At 39.3% G+C, this 22,584-nt stretch overlaps 1 long non-coding RNA gene across 4 annotated transcripts in view; it reads left to right on the top strand.

Annotated features, from left to right (window-relative positions):
• Positions 1-22,584, top strand: part of LOC118932334 (uncharacterized) — a 925,389-nt gene that overhangs the window by 303,251 nt on the left and 599,554 nt on the right. For 3 of the 4 annotated variants that reach the window (XR_008994103.1, XR_008994106.1, XR_008994107.1), the window contains exon 5: positions 9,260-9,345. The exons of the other annotated variant lie outside the window; for it this stretch is intronic. This is a non-coding gene — a long non-coding RNA (uncharacterized LOC118932334). The remainder of the gene's footprint in view (positions 1-9,259; positions 9,346-22,584) is intronic. 4 annotated transcript variants of the gene reach the window in all.

Below are 22,584 nucleotides of genomic sequence, written 5' to 3'. Positions count from 1 at the left end.
AATGCATTGTAGATAATAGTATTTTAAGCTACATTTCAAGGATACAGTGGCTGTCTGTGGAGAGTGTTTTGTGTTGAAAGTAATTTTCTTCATACCAAAAGGGTTTTTAATGGTCAGTTTCTTGCCTGATTCATTTTCCAGTAAGTTATGGAATCTGTTTTTAAAGTCTGTTGTAAAGGATTTTAAAGTCTGTTGTAAAGATGTTTAAGAATGAGGCAGAAACAACTGAAAGGGAGCATTAGTAAACTTTGTAAGTGAACAGATGAAACAGCAGCTTGGAATAGGAAAAGTGTTATTTGTGTTGTGTCATTTGTTAGTTGATCTCCAAAGTGTAAGTGCACTCATGTCGTTGCTTTCCATGGGAGATTTGCTTCTGACAGTGCTATTATATGCATATGGCACAACCCTGCACTTTATAATCAAGTGAAATCAAATTGAATAGCTTATTCCTTATTGTATGTGAGACCTTGTGCTGTGTCCTGTGGAGTAAAGGCTGAAAAACATACTGCATTTACTCTTAGGAAGTTCATAAGATTAAACCAATAAATATACAACCAATAGAAACCTGTAAAAGGCACTAATTGAGCACTAAGTGTGAAACTATGAGAGTACAAAGACCTATTTTTTGGAAGTTAACTGAGATGAGCTCTTAATCTGGAAGAAAAAAGAAAGTGAAGTCCAGAAAGAGTAGATCAACACAATAATTATCTTGGACTGAGTTTTCAAGGAGTAGAGCCTGAGAAAGGTGATTTATTGAGAGTGCTCTGGGAAGAAACATGGAAGACATATGAGGAAAACTGGATAGGATTGGGGGAGAAGCCAGGTAAAGATGTGGTCTCAGCATGATCCTGCAGTGAGTTCTGGAGCATGATTGGCACCATAGAGTTGTCACACTTTGGGGTGGGGTAAGTTTTTGTATCCCAGTCAAAATTGGCTGCAGGATGTAGCATTTCTGAAGGCAAATTTCTGGGGAGGCTCAGCTGTGAGCTATCTGCAGCTCACTGTGACAGCAACTGGGGGATGGATGGATGCATGGGCCTGGAACAACAATGATAAAATTATTATTGTTTATTGCATACTTAGTGCTTAAGGGTTCAGCACTCTTACAATAATTTTACATAGATAAGATGTATTAATTCTATGAGGTAAATAATATTTCTCCATTTGAAATTCAAGAAGACTAAAGCACAGACCAATTAGGTGAACTAATCAGGCTCATACATGAGGGAAGTGGCAGAACCATGATTTGGACCCATTCAGTCTGATTTTGATGTAGAAAGAAACTACCCTATATCTCTAATACATGACTGTAGTAAACAATGTTGTTGTTTCAAAAATAGATAAATAGGGAGGAGCCAAGATGGCGGTGTGAGTAGTTCAGCGGAAATCTCCTCCCAAAAACATATATATTTTTGAAAATACAACAAATACAACTATTCCTAAAAGAGACACCAGTAGATACAGTACAACAGCCAAGCTACATCTACATCTGTGAGAACTCAGCATCACACAAAGGGGGTAAGATATAAGCCGCGGCCCAGCGGGACCCAAATTGCCCCCTATCCCCAGCCCCCAGCGGGAAGAAAGGAGTCGGAGTGGTGAGGGAGTAAAAGCCCAGGACTGCTAAACAACCAGCTCTAGAAATCCACACCAGGAGCACAGACACACGGTGCACAGGGTGCTGGATATTAGAGAAACGGAAAAGCAAAACCTGTGAGCAGGTCCCCGCAACCAGCGCCCCTGAGACAAAAGAAAAGTGAGTGCTTATTGCAAGTCTTAAAGGGACAGGGACCTCACAGCTGGATGAAGTCGTCCCGACACACGCACCCCAGAACCTGGGAATCCAGGGAACTCTAGGCGACCTAACACCTTGAAATCTCCCTGGGAATCCAGGGAACTCTAGGCAACCTCTGAAGCCCCTCTTGGTGATAAGCAGCCTGCCAATCGTTCCCGCAACTGGCCCGGACCCTGACACACTGGCCCAGTAGTGGGAGAGTGGCAGTGCACGATGGGGGATGCGGCGCCAGAGGGGCTCATGAGCGGCCTGTGCAAGCCTATGGCAGAGGCACCTGAGCGGCCTGGGACCAGCCTGGGTGGGGCAGCAGTGGCAGCGACAGAGCTGCTCGCATGAGTCTGTGGTGGTGGCACCAGAGGGGGCTGGGAGTGGCCTGTGCAAGCCATGGTGGCAGCTCCAGAGGGGACTGGGAGCAGTTCATGCAAGCCCGTGGCAGTGGCTCTGGAGGGGCCTAGGAGGGGCTTGTGCTAGCTCACGGTGCTGCCAGAGAGGCCCAGGAGTGGCCCACAGGAGCCAGCGGTGGTGGCGGAGGAGCAGCCCAGGAGCAGTCACGCCCCCAGCTGTTGCTCTGCCTGGTGCACAGTTGCCTGGGCCAGACCCAAATGCCCCTGCTGGTACACAGCTGCCTGGCAGGGGTGCTGCTTTTGTGGGAGAGTGCACCTGGTGCACCTGCCACTCCCTGCAGGGCTCTGTGCTACTCTGATGGAGACCATGCCCACAACAGCTTAGGGGATTAACCCGGAAGCTTCTCCAGGAGTGCAGGTAACTGACACAGGTAGCGGAGAAGGGTAAGGCGACCAGGAAGCAGGAAAGAACTTTGTTCTCCCAGCTGACACACATGCTACTGGCCTACAGCTACCTCTATCACCATGAAAAGGCAGAAGAATTTAGTCCAGTCCAAAATAGTCCAGGCAACCACTGACAGAGGGCCAGGGGAGATAAACCTAACCAATCTCTCTGAAAAATAATTCAAAATAAAGGTCAGAGCCATGGTGATGGATCTTCAGAGAAATATGCAAGAGCTAAGGGATGAAGTCTGGAGGGAGATTACAGAAATCAGACAAACTCTGGAAGGACTTAAGAGAAGACTGGGTGAGGTACAAGAGGCCATTAATGGAAAAGAAATCAGAGAACAGGAATGAAGAGAAGCTGACACAGAGAGAGATAAAAGGATCTCCAGGAATGAAAGAATATTAAGAGAACTCTGTGACTAATCCAAATGGAACAGTATTCGCATTATAGGGGTACCAGAAGAAGAAGAGAGAGATAAAAGAATAGAAAGTGTCTTTGAAGAAATACTTGCTGAAAACTTCCCCAAACTGGGGGAGGAAATAGTTGCTCAGACCACAGAAGCACACAGAACTCCCAGAAGAAGGGACCCAAAGTAAGGACAACACCAAGAAACGTAATAATTAAAATGGTAAAGATCAAGGACAAGGACAGAATATTAAAGGCAGCCAGAGAGAGGAAAAAGGTCACCTACAAAGGAAAACCTATCAGGCTATCATCAGACTTGTCAACAGAAACCTTACAGGCCAGAAGTGAATGGCATGATATATTTAATGCAATGAAACAGAAGGGCCTTGAACCAAGAATACTGTATCCAGCACAATTATCATTTAAATATGAAGGAGGGATTAAACAATTCCCAGACAAGCAAAAGTTGAGGGAATTTGCCTCCCACAAACCACCTCTACAGGGAATTTTAGAGGGACTGCTCTAGAGGGGAGCACTCCTAAGGCTAAATACATGTCACCAGAGAAAATAAAATCACAGTAAAGAAAGAAGACCAAACAAATACTAACAGAAGACAGAACATAAAATCAACCAGCCACAAAAGCAGTTAAAGGAAACACAAAAGAGCACAGAACAAAACACCCAACATATGAAGAATGTAGAGGAGGAATAAGAAGGGAGAGAAATAAAGAATCACCAGACAGTGTTTATAATAGCTCATTAAGAGTGTTAAGTTAGACAGTAAGATAGTAAAGAAGCTAACCTTGAAACTTTGGTAACCATGAACCGAAAGCGTGCAGTGGCAATAAGTACATATCTTTCAATAATCACCCTAAATGTAAATGGACTGAATGCACCAATCAAAAGACACAGAGTAATGGAATGGATAAAAAAGCAAGACCATCTATATGCGGCTTACAAGAGACTCACCTCAAACCCAAAGACATGCACAGACTAAAAGTCAAGGGATGGAAAAAGATATTTCATGCAAACAACAGGGAGTAAAAAGGAGGTGTTGCAGTACTAGAATCAGACAAAATAGACTTCAAAATAAAGAAAGTAACAAGAGATAAAGAAGGAAAATACACTATGATAAAGGGATCTGTCCAACAAGAGAATATAACCTTTATATATATATACACACCCAATACAGGAGCACAAGCACATGTGAAACAAATACAAACAGAATTAAAGGAGGAATAGAATGCAATGCATTCATTTTGGGAGACTTTAACACACCACTCACTCCAAAGGCCAGATCCACCAGACAGAAAATAAGTAAGGACACAGAGGCACTGAACAACACACTAGAACAGATGGACCTAATAGACATCTACAGAACTCTACATCCAAAAGCAACAAAATACACATTCTTCTAAAGTGTACATGGAACATTCTCCAGAATAGACCGCATACTAGGCCACAAAAAGAACCTCAATAAATTAAAAAAGATTCTCAATAAATTAAAAAAGATTAAATTCCTACCAACCAACTTTTCAGACAACAAAGGCATAAAACTAGAAATAAATTGTACCAAGAAAGCAAAAAGGCCCACAAACACATGGAGGCTTAATAACATGCTTCTAAATAATTAATGTATCAAGAACCAAATTAAAATAGAGATTAAGCAATATATGGAAACAAATGACAACAATAACACAAAGCCCCAACTTCTGTCGGATGCAGCGAAAGCAGTCTTAATAGGAAAGTAGCAATTCAGGTATATATAAAGAAGGACGAACAATCCCAAATGAATAGTCTAAAATGGGAATTATCAAAATTGGAAAAATAAGAACAAATGAGGTCTAAGGTCAGCAGAAGGAGGGACATAATAAAGACTAGAGAATAAATAAATAAAACTGAGAAGAATAAAACAATAGCAAAAAATCAATGAAACCAAGAGCTGGTTCTTTGAGAAAATACACAAAATAGATAAGCCTCCAGCCAGACTTATTAAGAGAAAAAGAGAATCAATACACATCAACAGAATCAGAAACAAGAAAGGAAAAATCACAACGGACCCCACAGAAATACAAAGAATCATTACAGAATACTATGAAAACCTGTATGCTAAGAAGCTAGAAAACTTAGAAGAAATGGACAACTTCCTAGAAAAATACAACCTTCCAAGACTGACCAAGGAATAAACAGAAAACCTAAACAAACCAATTACCAGCAACGAAATCGAAGCAGTAATCAAAAAACTACCCAAGAACAAAACACCCGGTCCAGATGGATTTACCTCGGAATTTTATCAGACATAAAGAGAAGATGTAATACCAATTCTCCTTAATGTTTTCCAAAAAATAGAAGAGGAGGGAATACTCCCAAACTCATTTTATGAAGCCAACATTACCGTAAGACCAAAAGAAGGCAAAGACCCCACCAAAAAAGAAAACTGCCAACCAATATCCCTGATGAATGTAGATGCAAAAATACTCAACAAAATATTAGCAAACTGAATTCAAAAATACATCAAGAGGATCATACACCATGACCAAGTAGGATTCATCCCAGGAATGCAAGGATGGTACAACATTCGAAAAATCCAACAACATCACCATATAAACAAAAAGAAGAACAAAAACCACATGATCATCTCCATAGATGCTGAAAAAGCATTCGACGAAATTCAACATCCATTCATGATAAAAACTCTCAACATAATGGGTACAGAGGACAAGAACCACAACATAATAAAGGCCATATATGATAAACTCACAGCCAACATCATACTGAACAGCGAGAAGCTGAAAGCTTTTCCTCTGAGATTGGGAACAAGGCAGGGATGCTCACTCTCCCCACTGTTATTCAATATAGTACTGAAGGTCCTATCCAAAGCAATTAGACAAAACAAAGAAATACCAGGAATCCAGATTGGTAAAGAAGAAGTTAAACTGTCACTATCTGCAGATGACATGATATTGTACAAAAAAACCCTAAAGACTCCACACCAAAACTACAAGAACTAATATCAGAATTCAGCAGTTACAGGATACGAAATTAACACACAGAAATCTGTGGCTTTCCTATACACTAACAATGAACTAACAGAAAGAGAAATCAGGAAAACAATTCCATTCACAATAGCATCAAAAAGAATAAAATACCTAGGAATAAACTTAACCAAGGAAGTGAAAGACCTATACCCTGAAAACTATAAGACACTCTTTAGAGAAATTAAAGAGGACACTAACAAATGGAAACTCATCCCATGCTCCTGGCTAGGAAGAATTAATATCGTCAAAATAGCCATCCTGCCCAAAGTAATATACAGATTCGATGCAATCCCTATCAAATTACCAACAGCATTCTTCAATGAACTTGAACAAATAGTTCTAAAATTTATATGGAACCACCAAAGACCCCGAATAGCCAAAGCAATGCTGAGAAGGAAGAATAAAGTGGGGAGGATCTCACTCCCCAACTTCAAGTTCTACTACAAAGCCACAGTAATCAAGACAGTTTGGTACTAACACAAGAAGAGAACCACAGATCAGTGTAACAGAATAGAGACTCCAAACATTAACCCAAACATATATCATCAATTAATATACGATAAAGGAGCCATGGACGTACTATGGGGAAATGACAATCTCTTCAACAGATGGTGCTGGCAAAACTGGACAGCTACATGTAAGAGAATGAAACTGGATCACTGTCTAACCCCATACACAAAAGTAAATTCGAAATGGATCAAAGACTTGAATGTAAGTCATGATACCATAAAACTCTTAGAAAAAATCATAGGCAAAAATCTCTTGGACATAAACATGAGCGACTTCTTCATGAACATCTCCCCGGGCAAGGGAAACAAAAGCAAAAATGAACAAATGGGACTACATCAAGCTGAAAAGCTTCTGTACAGCAAAGGACACCATCAATAGAACAAAAAGGTATCCTACAGTATGGGAGAATATATTCATAAATGACAGATCTGATAAAGGGCTGACATCCAAAATATATAAAGAACTCACACAGCTCAACAAACAGAAAGCAAATAATCCAATTAAAAAATGGGCAGACGAGGTGAATAGACAGTTCTCTAACGAAGAAATTCAGATGGCCAACAGACACATGAAAAGATGCTCCACATCGCTAATCATCAGAAAAATGCAAATTAAAACCACAACGAGATATCACCTTACACCAGTAAGGATCACCACCATCCAAAAGACAAATGACAACAAATATTGGCAAGGTTGCGGAGAAAGGGGAACCCTCCTACACTGATGGTGAGAACATAAATTAGTTCAACCATTGTGGAAAGGAGTATGGAGATTCCTCAAAGTGCTCAAAATAGAAATTCCATTTGACCCAGGAATTCCACTTCTAGGAATTTACCCTAAGAATGCAGCAGCACAGTTTGAAAAAGACAGATGCACCCCTATGTTTATTGCTGCACTATTTACAACAGCCAAGAAATGGAAGCAAACTAAGTGTCCATCAGTAGCTGAATGGATAAAGAAGATGTGGTACATATACACAATGGAATATTATTCAGCCAAAAGAAGAAAACAAATCCTACCATTTGCAACAACATGGATGGAGCTAGAGAGTATTATGCTCAGTGAAATAAGCCAGGTGGAGAAAGGCAAGTACCATATGATTTCATTCATATGTGGAGTATAAGAACAATGAAAAACTGAAGGAACAAAACAGCAGCAGGCTCAAAGAACCCAAGAATGGACTAACAGCTACCAAAGGGTAAGGGACTGAGGAGGATGGGTGGGAAGGGAGGGATAAGGGTGGTGAAAAAGAGAGGGGGCATTATGATTAGCATGTGTAGTGTCTGTGTGTGGGCACGGGGAGGGCTGTACAGCACAGAGAAGACAAGTAGGGATTCTGAAGCATCTTACTACACTGATAGACAGTGACTCTAGTGGGGTGTGTGGGGGGGACTTGCTGACGGGTTAGCCTAGTAAACATAATGTTCTTCATGTAATTGTAGATTAATGATACCAAAATAAAACAAATAAAAATAAAAATAAATAGATAAATAGCCATAAAGTTATTCATAATTTGTTTCTCATTTCTTCATATAAATAATAGTCTAGGTTGTGATTAAATTGCCAGCTAGGCTACAGGAACTGAAATTTGTGCCTTCCAGGAAGGCCATCTTTTCATATCCCAAAAGCATTAATAGCTCTGGGGTGCAGCTCCATTTTCTGGGAAAGACCACATTCTTCACATCTCCTGACATCTGCTTCTCTCTGCAGGCTTTCTACACTTCCCCTCACTTTCTGTATTCCAGCCACATGTTCGCTTTGTGAGTGTGTCATGCTCACCCCTGCCACAGGATCTTTGCACATGTTGTTTCCTCTAGCTGTAATGTGACTCCTGCCAACATCCCCTCAATCCCAAATATGTGCTTAGTTACCTTCTCATGATCCTCCAGATCTGATTGATCAGACTTCAATTACTCCACTTCCTGCCCCCTTGTCTGGGCCAAGAATTTTTGTCATAGATTCTCATTTAACTGTGTCCTTTTTCTTCAGAGCCTCTATCTCATTTCAAGTTTATACATACATTGGTAGGATTATGTAATTAATGCCTGTCTCCTCTCCTGTCAAGTTCCATTAGAACATGATGTCTGCTTCACTCACGGTTATACCAAGTACAGTGCCTGACACATTGTGGATACTCAATACATATTTGTTAATGAATTAATAAATTCATGTCTTGCCAATGGGTTTCAGCCCTGGGCAAGTTCGCTATGGATTCAATGTGACCAAAGAAATTGACAGCAAAACGTTCTTGGGTTGAAAGGGTTATACCCAACTTTATTTCCAGGTGGCAGGTCAGTCACTAAAATCCTGTTCAGTCAGAGCAAGTCTGCATGCAGCAAGCCATTCTCTGCCTCTGGGCCCCTCTGTTTGCACAGCCATTCTCTGGTCCTCTCTTGTCTGCGCAGCTGTCCTCTAGGCCTCTCTGCCTGCACAGCCATCCTACACAGCCGTCCTCTGGGCCTTTGTCCTCGGTTCTGCCTCTACTCCAGCCTCTGCTCTGCTTTCCTGCAGCCTTGCAGCCATGCCACGGTGTCACACTCAGAGCACTGGGCGGAGCTCTTTATATAGAGTCAACAGCCATGTATTGCCCATAGATGTGCAGTGAGCTAGTCAACCAGGGCCAGGTGAGAATCCTGGCCACAGGAACTCTCATTTTATCCACATTCATTATTTTTTATAATGAAACAATGCTTACTGTTTATTCCTATTCTTCCTGCAGATCATGGACAGGCTTGCCTCTCTGGCCCAGCTATTTCTTGTGCTCTGAAGTTGAGTTTACCTCAAGGATCTGTGTCCATCTAGCAGGTATGTCTTGCATCAGGTCTGGAGATTGTTGATCTGATCCAACTAATGCCAGCTGAACCCTGAGCTGCATTAGAGACTCACTCCCTACTCTTTATCTATAGAATCTTAAATTTTGGATTAGACATGTTTGTGGAGCAAGGACCAGGCGGAGGCTATCACCATGTTCTGTTACTATGAAAGTCTTGTTTGGATGCATTTGGGGTTTCCCAAGATTCCTCTGTTTCAAGGTTACTCTTTGGCAGTAGCTATAGCCACTAAAACATACCCATTTAGGACTGTGAATATTTACACTGATATTTTAGTAAAATACCCTAAAGAAAACAGCTATTTCAGTCCTTTTAATAATGCATCTCAGTTTTCTATGAATAGTTTGTTTTGTTGGTGTTTTTCTTAGCAGCAAGTTTAAATTATTCTAAAGACAGGATGTGTAATGAGTGATTTTCCTTAGGATTTGAAAAAGGTGGCAAGAATATATCTGCACCTGTGTTTTTCAATTATAATTTCAAATTGATTTTTCTGTTGTAGACACAAGTTTCAAAGTAGAAAAGTTGAGATGGATAATACTTCAATCCTCTACATTTTCTATGTTATTTTACTGTCATAAAGACAGTGCATCTTATTAATTTGAAATAATATTTGGGGTGGGGTGGTATTAAAAGGAATTGACTCTGTGCATTCATTAGCTTATTCATTCATTTTCCAAGAATTATTTACTATACATAAATAATTTGTTACTTTATTATCTATTATTTAAACAATTGAATACTCTGTTGGGATTATACTACATTTTTCCAAAGAAAAACCATTATTAAAGTTCTTAGCAAGGTGTTCATTATTTGTAGAACCCTCTTGTGAAGTTTGGACTTAAAGGATCAATTGGTCATTTACATCTGCCCTGGGCAATTTAACTGAATATTGAATTGGAGCTAGCTCTGGTAGGGAACATTCCAGATGCTAAAGGGCAAATAAAAACTGAATATAGTACTCGAGTAAAAGATGAGGCTTGGTCTGTCAAATTGCAATTGGGGAACTATACATAATATAATGGCCTGTGTTGGAATTTAAATATTTAAGATGGAATATACCACATTTGGTATTTATTCTGCTTGCTAATTCTTCTCTAAGTTCAACAAGATGCTCTGAAATTCTAGTATTTTTATATTTTAATAGATTATCATTATTCCTACAGTTTTCATATATATCTAGGGAGAAAAAGTATCTAAACTTGGAGTCCTGAAATAAATCTCTCTCATAGTGCAGCACATATTTCAGAAAGAATTCCAGGAATTCCCTTTATGATAAGAATGGAGAACATATAATTTGTTGTTCAAATTGGAATGATTTTGAAAGTGATGGATAGTGTTCTGGAAAATTATGCCAGGACAAATAACTGGGACCATTTTAGGTAAATTTGGATATATGATCACCCAAGGAATGAATACATTCAGGTCTTTAGCCACTTGTTATTCCATGACTGTGATGTGTAAAATCTTGTGATGTGTGGGGTTTTTTTTTTTAGTGTATATATTTTGTTTTGTTTGTATGTCAGATGAGTTTTCTTCTTATTTGGCTTAACGTTCTTGAAGGAGAAGGGTAGAGAAGCTGAAATAATAAATTTGTGATGGAGATAGAGAAGACGTAGGGCAGCTCTCATAAGAGGGATCAGAGACTCAAGAGATGATGTGTGGAAAACATACAGATGGAAGATGACTCTCTCTCTAGAAACCTGACAGTAAATGAACCTGGTTTTGAAAATGGAATTTGCATTTGAGGGGCTGAGACTGGCAAGGTGGAGAGAAAGGATGGCCCTGATGAGGCCCAACCCCTTTTAGTTTGCATGCATGTTTGAAGGGATTTATCAGTTTTCCTCCTGTTTTTATATTCCTTATTCTAATTAGTGTAGTAATTTTTTGGCCGTTTCCAGAAAATAAGCCAGAGCAATGATAAAGTGAGTCAGTTATCTACCTTATTAGAGTTGTCCAAATAGGTTTTCTAGTTTTAACTGCTTGTACTTTGACAGATTAAATATTCCCTCACCAATCAGAGTTTCTCTAACCAGTTTTTGGGCAGTTTGAGGTACAGAGAGCTACCATTTGACCTCTGTCATTTGTAAATAATTTTTGAGGATGTGGGTTCAAGCATTATCAAGGTGGATAATGGGTGTGTTTATGTCTGTGTATGATCATGTGTATATGTGTGTAAGAAAGTGATGAGCTAGTTTAACATTGTTCCTGCCCTTACACTAAAAATTTTACACACTAACACACAATTTTAAGACTAACACACAAAGCAATTTTTAAACAGCACAAAATCAACAAATGTTGATTTGTCCAATAATTAGAAGGACAAAATAAAGACTGATTGGGGGAATTTTTGATAAGTATGTATGCTTATAATTAAATGTAAAATCAAGAAAGATGCCATCTTAAATTTAGACCAAATATTTTTTGAGCTGGTAACTATGTTTTTGCTCAACTGACTTCAGCCTTTTAAAACTTTTATTTGTTTTCTCTGTCTCAGTGTCTTCCCTGATTTCAAAATACCCTATACAGAATTCAGCCCAGTGCAGAATGATGCAACAGGAAAAAGCCTTAGTGGCTTCTATCAGATTAAGCGTTGAACAATAGCTCCTAAGCAGAAAGCATAACCCTTTATCTTCAAGGGTAAAGCAAATGGCTGTGAATAATGCAGCTGAAAGCAAGAAGAGAATGGAGAGGAAAAATAAGTTTTTAGGTTTATTTCTGGTTCAATTCCATGACTATCTTATATATCTTCAGTGAATACAGAATTTTCTCATTGGCTATCCTAAAATTTCATAAAGTTGTGACTTTCATTTTCTTTCTTTCGTGGAACATTTCACTGCATTCCTCTTTTCCCTAAGATAGTAAAATTCTTTATTTCCTAATTGCTCAATGGAGAATTCACATGGCTAGGATAATAATGAGCTGGCACAAAGCCTTTATTTCTGGAAGGCTCTGTGGATTCAGAGAAGTCACAAGGTTTGCTAAAGTGAATTCCTTTTTGCTTGCAATTGGTACTCCAGGTAATGTAGACCAAAGAAGAAAGATGCAACTTCAAGGATTAGTGGAAAGGCCTCACGATCTGAAAAGGAACTTTGTTCAAGTGAGGGCGTGTCAGCCGCAGAGCTTTAAAAAAATGAATCACCAAGTCCGTATATTTTAACAATGTGCCACTGAAATGACTTGACATGCATGAGCTGGTTGTATAACATAAAATCAACTTTCATTGACTCTTAAGCCAAACCATTCACATTAGAGATTCAGCTGGAAGCCTGCCAAATGTTTGAGGGATTATTTCTACAAATTCAAGATAGGTGGTGTGAATATTAATTAACTAATGACAGGAAGGCTGCACAACAATGAGGTCACTGTTGATATCCAAAAACAAGCAGTCAACATGGCATGGGTCTGGTGGCTCCACAATGAAGGGTTAGCATTTTGAAAACCATTGTTCTCTGGGTGATAGACTCTCTTTTCCTGATTGCTCATTATTATGTGGACTATGAAATACCTTAAGGGCATAGCTGCAGTGTTTGTCCTCAGTCGTATTATTATTTTCAAAGTTCAGTGAGCTATCAGTGGAAAAGTACCAGGCTCACTGAAGTCATAAGTGCAGAGGAGTTAAAAAATAAAGGCTGATTATCAAGTTAGTGTTCTGTTGTGCATTTTAAGGATGATCATGATGTCACACTGAAATACTAAGTAGGAGCTTAGAAATACTGGCTTTGCTGGTTTTATTTTTATTTCCAGAAAATAATCAGTGGTCTTTGGAGTTTTAAAGCTGATAAATGTTTAAAGTTTAGGAAAGTGAAATAGTACTCATCAGTAAAAAATTGGCTCCCATGCCATTGTGTAGACAGTTTCTCTAAAACACTTTTCAGTAATATTGTGATTTTTATCATAATTTACCATGCTAGATTATTAGACATTAAATATATTTTTAAATTTATGATAGTGTTTCCAGAACAGCCTCAATTATTTATCTATTTTCTTTGGATGGCTATCTATATTGCAATAATAGAAGTTTGGGTGTAGAAGAGAGAGACTAGTTCTTCCTATTCCTATACTCTAGGTCTCTCCTTCCAGCATCCCTACTTTGTTATGGGACACAGGATTAAAGACGGCAGTGTGAGAGGTCAGACAGAGGCTCCTCCTAAGACCACATATAATATGAAAATATAATTAATACAACTAATCATGAAAGACAATCAGGAAAGAGGGCTGCACCAAACTGCATACACCTGGAGGAAAGAATAAACCTCACAGAACTGGGTAACATACCAAAGCTGTGGTCCGGTGCCCTTCCCCCAACTCAGCTCAGTGGCAGGAGGAAGAGAAACAGAGGGGGGGAGGGAGTGGAGGTCTGGGACTACTGAATACCTAACTCCATAGATCTGCTCTGGGAGCACAAACCTATATTTCATGTTACTTTCATGGTATTCTCATGATTAGGGGATTGGAAAGCTAAGATAGGCAGAATACCTGGAGAGACTGAGATTCCAGCTGCTTGTGGAAAGCAGGGATTCATATCCAGCTGCTCTGGGACAAAAGAAAGGTGGGCAGTCTGAGAGACTTCCTACCAGCAAGAGGCTGCTAAAGGGGCAAGGATTGCACAGAGCTTACTGCTCAGGAGAAAGGACAGGTAGACAAAATTGTCTGGGTGCACTCTGCCCAGCAGGTCAGGAACATTCATGATCTTCAGGCGATCCAGCTCCCTGGCTGGCTACACAACGTGAAAGGCTCCCTTTGTGATCTGCAGCCTACTGCACCTTTCTCCCAGCCAGCCCCACCTAGCTCACAAACCAGCAAACCCTACCCTGCCATTAGACAGCCAGAGGTAAGCTCTGTCTACAGCAACTACAAACGCAAAGCATAGAGGCCTATATATGTGTGCTTGGCCCACTAGTTCTGGCAATGGAGGCAGGCATAGCAGCAGGGAAGCAGGAAACACCTCTTTCCTCTCCCCAGGCACCAATACTGCTCCTCTGCGACACCCCTGACATTGCTTCAGGTGCTGAGCAGCACCAGAGAGTAGAGCTTGTGAGCACCAGAGGGCATCATATACAAATATGAAATGCTAAAGGAACCTGGTTCAAAGTAAAATTATGAATACAACACCTGAGAAAGATATAAATGAAATTGACCTCATGAATCTTCCTGAAAGGGATTTCAAAATAAAAATCATTAACATGTTCATTGAGATACAGAAAAATATTCAAGAACTCAGGAATGAATTCTGGTTGGAGATCAACTCATTGAAGAGCACAATGGAGGGTATTAAAAGCAGAATAGATATGGTGGAGGAGACGATAAATGAAATAGAAATTAGAGAAGAGGAATCCAAAGAAGCTGAGGCACAGAGAGAAAAAAGGATCTCTAAGAATGAAAGAATATTGAGAGAACTGTGTGACCAATCCAAATGGAACAATATTTGTATTATAGGGGTACCAGAAGAAGAAGAGAGAGAAAAAGGGATAGAAAGTGTTTTTAAGGAAGTAATTGCTTTAAACTTTCCCAGTCTGGGGAAGGAGATAGTCACTCAGGCCACAGAGGTGCACAGATCTCCCAACACAAGGGACCCAAGATAATTAAAATGGCAAAGATGAAGGATAAGGGCAGACTACTAAAAGCAGCCAGAGAGAGAAAGAAGATCACATACAAAAGAAAGCCCATCAGGCTATCATCAGACTTCTCAGAAGAAACTTTACAGGCCAGAAGGGAGGGGCATGATGTATTTAATGCAATGAAACAGACGGACCTTGAACTGAGAATACTTTATCCAGCAAGATTATCATTTAAATTTGAAGGAGGGAGTAAACAATTTCCAGATAAGCTAAAGCTAAGAGACTTTACCTCCCACAAACCATCTCTACAGTGTATTTTGGAGGGACTGGTATAAACGGAAGTGTTCCTAAGGTCAAATAGCTGTAACCAGAGGTAAGAAAAGCACAGTAAAGAAAGTAGAACAGTTAATAACTAAGCAAATACAAAATTAAATTAACTATCCCCAAAGTCAATCAAGGGATAGAGAAAGAGTACAGCTTATGATACCTAATATATAAAAAAATGGAGAAGGAATAAAAAGGAGGAGAAAAAAAGAACCTTTAGATTGTGTTTGTACTAGCATATTAAGGGAGTTAAGTTAGACACTCAGATAGTAAGGAAGTTAACCTTGAACTTCTGGTAACCATGAATCTAAAGCCTTCAATGGCAATAAGTACATACCTATCGAAAATCACCCTAAATGTAAATGTACTGAATGCACCAAATAAAGACATAGAGTTACTGAATGCATAAAAAAACAAGATTCATCTATATGCTGCCTACAAGAGACTCACTTTAAAGCCAAAGACATATACAGACTAAAAGTGAAGAGACGGAAAAAGATATTTCATGCAACTAAGAGGGAGAAAAAAGTAGAGTTGCAGTACTTGTATCAGACAAAGTAGACCTCAAAAGAAAGAAAGTAACAATAACAAAGAAGGACATTACATAATGATAAAGGGGTCAATCCAACAAGAAGACATAACCATTATAAATATCTATGCACCCAACACAGGAGCACCTACATAAGTGAAACAAATACTAACAGAATTAAAAGGGGAAATAGAATGCAATGCATACATTCTAGAAGACTTCAACACTCCACACACTCTCAAGGAAAGATCAACCAGACAGAAAATAAGTAAGGAGACAGAGGCACTGAACAACAGATTAGAACAGATGGACCTAACAGACATCTACAGAACTCTACACTGACAAGCAGCAGAATACACATTCTTCTCAACTGCACATGGTACATTTTCAAGAATAGATCATATACTAGGCCACAAAAAGAGCCTCTGTAAATTCAAAAGATTGAAATTGTACCAACCAGTTTCTCAGACCACGAAGGTATGAAACTGGAAATAAATTACTCAAAGAAAATGAAAGATCCCACAAACACATGGAGGCTTAACAACATGCTCCTAAATAACCAATGGATCAAAGACAAAATGAAAACAGAAATCAAGCAATATGTGCAGACAAATGACAACAATAATTCAACCCAGAACATCTGTGGGACACAGTGAAAGTTGTGTTAAGAGGAAAGTATATTGCAATATAGGCCTACTTCAAGGAAGAAGAACAATCCCATATAAGCAGTCTAAAATCAAAATTAATGAAACTAGAAAAAAGAAGAACAAATGAGGCCCAAAGTCAGTAGGAGGAGAGACATAATAAATATTAGAGCATAAATAAATAAAATCGAGAAGAATAAAACAAAGGAAAGAATCAATGAGAGCAAGAGCTGGTTCTTTGAGAAAATAAGCAAAATAGATAAATCCCTAGCCAGACTTATCAAGAAAAAAAGAGACTCTACACACATAAACAGAATCAGAAATGAAAAGGGAAAAATCACTACAGACACCACAAATACAAAGAATTATTAGAGAACACTATGAAAAATTATATGCTAACAAACTGGAAAACCTAGAAGAAATGGAGAACTTTCTAGAAAAATACAACCTTTCAAGGCTGACACAGAAAGAAACAGAAAATCTGAACAGACCAATTACTGGCAATGAAATTGAACTGGTAATCAAAAAACTACCTAAGAACAAAACCCCTAAACCAGATGGTTTCACTGCTAAATTTTATGAAACATTAAGTGAAGGCATAATACCCATCCTCTTTAAAGTTTTCCAAAGAGTAGAAGAAGAGGGAATACTTCCAAACTCATTCTATGAGGCCAGCATCACTCTAATACCAAAATCAGACAAAGATCCCACAAAAAGGAAAATTACAGACCAATATCCCTGATGAACATAGATGCAAAAATTCTCAACAAAATATTAGCAAACCGAATTCAAAAATACATCAGAAAGATCATCCATCATGATCAAGTAGGATTTTTTCCAGGGATGCAAGGATGGTACAACATTCAAAAATCCATCAACATCATCCACCACATCAACAAAAAGAAGGACAAAAACAACATGATCATCTCCATAGATGCTGAAAAAGCATTTGACAAAATTCACCATGCCATTCATGATAAAAACTCTCAACAAAATGGGTATAGAGGGCAAGTACCTCAACATAATGAAGGCCATATATAACAAACCCACAGCCAACATTATACTTAACAGCGAGAAACTGAAAGATTTTCCTTTAAGATCTGGAGCAAGACAAGGAGGCCCACTCTTCCCACTTCTATCCAACACAGGTCTGGAGGTCCTAGCCACAGCAATCAGACAACACAAAGAAATAAAAGGCATCCAGATTGACAAGGAAGAAGTTAAACTGTCCCTGTTTGCAGATGACATGATAGTGTACATAAAAAAACCCTAAAGAATCCACTCCAAAACTACTAGAACTGATATCGGAATTCAGCAAAGTTGCAGGATAAAAAATTAATACACAGAAATCCATTACACTCCTATACACTAACAATGAATTAGCAGAAAAAGCAGGAAAACAATTCCATTCACAGTTGCATCAAAAATAATAAAATAATAAATGTATCCCATACTGTAGGATACTTTTTCATTCTATTGATGGTGTCCTTTGCTGCACAGAAGCTTTTCAGCTTGATATAGTCCCATTTGTTCATTTTTGCGTTTGTTTCCCTTGCCCGGGGAGATACGTTCAAGAAGAGGTCACTCATGTTTATGTCTAAGAGATTTTTGCCTATGTTTTTTCTAAGAGTTTTATGGTATGGTGACTTACACTCAAGTCTTTGATCCATTTCGAATTTACTTTTGTGTATGGGGTTAGACAGTGATCCAGTTCATTCTCTTACATGTAGCTGTCCAGTTTTGCCAGCACCATCTGTTGCAGAGACTGTCATTTTCCCATAGTATGTCCATGGCCCCTTTATCGAATATTAGTTGACCATATATGTTTGGGTTAATGTTTGGAGTCTCTATTCTGTTCCATTGGTCTGTGGCTCTGTTCTTGTGCCAGCACCAAATTGTCTTGATTACTGTGGCTTTGTAGTAGAGCTTGAAGTTGGGGAGTGAGATCCCCCCCACTTATTCTTCCTTCTCAGGATTGCTTTAGCTATTCGGGGTCTTTGGTGTTTCCATATGAATTTTTGAACTATTCGTTCCAGTTCATTGAAGAATGCTGTTGGTAGTTTGATAGGGATTGCATCAAATCTGTATATTGCTTTGGGCAGGATGGCCATTTTGACAATATTAATTCTTCCTAGCCAGGAGCATGGGATGAGTTTCCATTTGTTAGTGACCTCTTTAATTTCTCTTAAGCGTGTCTTATAGTTTTCAGGGTATAGGTCTTTCACTTCCTTGGTTAGGTTTATTCCTAAGTATTTTATTCTTCTTGATGCAATTGTGAATGGAGTTGTTCTCCTGATTTCTCTTTCTATTGGTTCATTGTTAGTGTCTAGGAAAGCCACAGATTTCTGTGTGTTAATTTTGTATCCTGCAACTTTGCTGAATTCTGATATTAGCTCTAGTAGTTTCGGAGTGGAGTCTTTAGGGTTTTTTATGTACAGTATCATGTCATCTGCAAATAGTGACAGTTTAACTTCTTCTTTACCAATCTGGATTCCTTGTATTTCTTTGTTTTGTCTAATTGCTGTGGCTAGGACCTCCAGTACTATGTTGAATAACAGTGGGGATAGTGGGCATCCCTGTCTCGTTTCCGATTGCAGAGGAAAAGCTTTCAGCTTTTCACTGTTCAGTATGATGTTGGCTGTGGGTTTATCATATATGGCCTTTATTATGTTGAGGTACCTGCCCTCTATACCCATTTTGTTGAGATTTTTTATCATGAATGGATGTTGAATTTTACTGAATGCTTTTTCAGCATCTATGGAGATGATCATGTGGTTTTTATCTTTCTTTTTGTTGATGTGGTGGATGATGTTGATGGATTTTCAAATGTTGTACCATCCTTGCATCCCTGGGATGAATCCCACTTGGTCATGGTGTACGATCCTTTTGATGTACTTTTGAATTCGGTTTGCTAATATTTTGTTGAGTATTTTTGCATCTATGTTCATCAGGGATATTGGTCTGTAGTTTTCTTTTTTGGTGGGGTCTTTGCCTCGTTTTGGTATTAGGGAGATGTTGGCTTCATAGAATGAGTTCGGGAGTATTCCCTCCTCTGCTATTTTTTGGAAAACTTTAAGGAGAAAGGGTTTTATGTCTTCTCTGTATGTCTGATAAAATTCTGAGGTAAACCCATCTGGCCTGGGGTTTTTGTTCTTTGGTAGTTTTTTTATTACAGCTTCAATTTTGTTGCTGGTAATTGGTCTGTTTAGATTTTCTGTTTCTTTCTGGGTCAGTCTTGAAAGGTTGTATTTTTCTAGGAAGTTGTCCATTTCTCCTAGGTTTCCCAGCTTGTTAGCATATAGGTTTTCATAGTACTCTCTAATTATTCGTTGTATTTCTGTGGTGTCCGTCGTGATTTTTCCTTTCTCGTTTCTGATTCTGTTGATGTGTGTTGACTCTCTTTTCCTCATAATAAGTCTGGCTAGAGGCTTATCTACTTTGTTTAATTTTCTCGAAGAACCAGCTCTTGGTTTCATTGATTTTTGCTATTGTTTTATTCTTCTCAATTTTATTTATTTCTTCTCTGATCTTTATTATGTCCCTCCTTCTGCTGACCTTAGGCCTCATTTGTTCTTCTTTTTCCAATTTCGATAATTGTGACATTAGACCATTCACTTGGGATTGTTCTTACTTTTTAAAATATGCTTGGATTGCTATATACTTTCCTCTTAAGACTGCTTTTGCTGTATCCCACAGAAGTTGGGGCTTTGTGTTGTTATTGTCGTTTGTTTCCATGTATTACTGGATCTCCATTTTGATTTGGCCATTGATCCATTGATTATTTAGGGGCATTTTCTTAAGCCTCCATGTGTTTGTCTGCCTTTTTGCTTTCTTTGTATAGTTTATTTTTAGTTTTATGCCTTTGTGGTCTGAAAAGTTGGTTGGTAGGATTTCAATCTTTTGGAATTTACTGAGGCTCTTTTTGTGGCCTAGTATGTGGTCTATTCTGGAGAATGTTCCATGTGCCCTTGTGAAGAATGTGTATCCTGTTGCTTTTGGATGTAGAGTTCTGTAGATGTCTATTAGGTCCATCTGTTCTAGTGTGTTGTTTAGTGCCTCTGTGTCTTTACTTATTTTCTGTCTGGTGGATCTGTCCTTTGGAGTGAGTGGTGTGTTGAAGTCTCCTAGAATGAATGCATTGCATTCTATTTCCTCCTTTAATTCTGTTAGTATTTGTTTCACATATGTTGGTGCTCCTCTATTGGGTGCATATATATTTATAATGGTTATATCCTCTTGTTGGACTGAGCCCTTTGTCATTATGCAATGTCCGTCTTTATCTCTTGTTACTTTCTTTATTTTGAAGTCTATTTTGTCTGATACTAGTGTTGCAACACCTGCTTTTTTCTCTCTGTTGTTTGCATGAAATATTTTTTCCATCCCTTGACTTTAAGTCTGTGCATGTCTTTGGGTTTGAGGTGCATCTCCTGTAAGCAGCATATGGATGGGTCTTGCTTTTTTATCCATTGTATTACTTTGTGTCTTTTGATTGATTCATGCAGTCCATTTACATTTATGGTGATTATTGAAAGGTATGTACTTATTGGCATTGCAGGCTTTAAGTTTGTGGTTACCAAATGTCCAAGGTTAGCTTCTTTACTATCTTACTCTCTAACTTTACATGCTTATTGTGCTATTATAAACACGGTCTGATGATTCTTTATTTCTCTCCCTTCTTATTCATCCTCCTCCCTTCTTCATATGTTGAGTGTTTTGTTGTGTGCTCTTTTTAGGAGTGCTCCCATTTAGAGCAGTCCCGGTAAGATGCCCTGTAGAGGTGGTTTGTGGGAGGCAAATTCCCTCAACTTTGCTTGTCTGGGAATTGTTTGATCCCTCCTTCATATTTAAATGATAATCGTGCTGGATACAGTAATCTTGGTTCGAGGCCCTTCTGTTTCATTGCATTAAGTATATCATGCCATTCTCTTCTGGCCTGTAGGGTTTCTGTTGATTAGTCTGATGATAGCCTGATGGGTTTTCCTTTGTAGGTGACCTTTTTTTCTCTCTGGCTGCCTTTAATACTTTGCCCTTGTCTTTGTTCTTTGCCATTTTAATTATTATGTGTCTTGGTGTTGCCCTCCTTGGATCCCTTGTCATGGGAGTTCTGTGTACCTCTGTGGTCTGAGAGACCATTTCCTCCCCTAGTTTGGGGAAGTTTTTGGCAATTATTTCTTCAAAGACCCTTTCTATCCCTTTTCCCTCTCTTCTTCTTCTGGTACCCCAATAATGTGGGTATTGTTCCATTTCGATTGGTCAGTCAGTTGTCTTAAAATTCTTTCAGTCCTGGAGATCCTTTTATTTCTCTCTGCATCAGCTTCTCTGTGTTCCTGTTCTCTGTTTTCTAGTCCATTAATGGTCTCTTGCATCTCGTCCATTCTGTTTTGAAGTCCTTCCAGAGATTGTTTCATTTCTATATTCTCCCTCCTTAGTTCTTGCATATTTCTCTGCAATTCCATCAGCATGGTTATGACTTTTGTTTTGAATTCTTTTTCAGGAAAACTGGTTAAATCTATCTCCCCAGGTTCCTTCTCAGGGGAAGATGTAGAAGCTTTCAAAGCTGTCTGGGTTAGTCTTGTCTGGATCAAATATTTTTTCCTTTTCATGTTGACATGTGCTATTGACTGTCAGCTGGGAAAGCCCCACTTCACACTTGGTACTGGTCTTTCTTTACTGGGACAAGTGCAACCTCTTGTGGCTTGTGTTGGGCAATTGCGTGTAGACTGGGTCTTTGTGTCTTGCCTGGCTGGTATGAAGGAAGCTCCCTTGCTAAGGGCGTGGCCAGCCACAGCCTGCTTTTCTGCTATGGCCGCATCCCTGAGGGGTAATGGATGGGAGGCTGTTTGGCTGTTTACCTCTGTGAGGGTTCTCAGAGCTGTTACCCTGGGGGTTAGTGCGCCCGGGTTTCCCTGGAATTTCCAGCTTCTGGACTGTGACCTGGGTTCTTTCCATCCAACTGTTGCGTCCCTGTCCCTTTAAGACTTTCAAAAAGCACTCACTTTTCTTTGTCACAGCGACATTAGCTTCGGGACCCGCTCAGAGGTCTTGCTGCCCTGTTTCCTTAGTTTCCAGTCCTCCACGCATCCACTGTGTCTGCACTCTGGTGCGGATGGCTAGGGCTGGGTGTTCAGCAGTCCTGGGCTCCCTCTCCCTCCCTGCTC

Source organism: Manis pentadactyla, chromosome 2, assembly GCF_030020395.1.
Source record: "Manis pentadactyla isolate mManPen7 chromosome 2, mManPen7.hap1, whole genome shotgun sequence".
In the NCBI taxonomy this organism is placed as follows: domain Eukaryota; kingdom Metazoa; phylum Chordata; class Mammalia; order Pholidota; family Manidae; genus Manis; species Manis pentadactyla.
The sequence above is the reverse complement of the archived record's forward strand: the minus strand, read 5'-3'. Positions and strand labels throughout refer to the sequence as shown.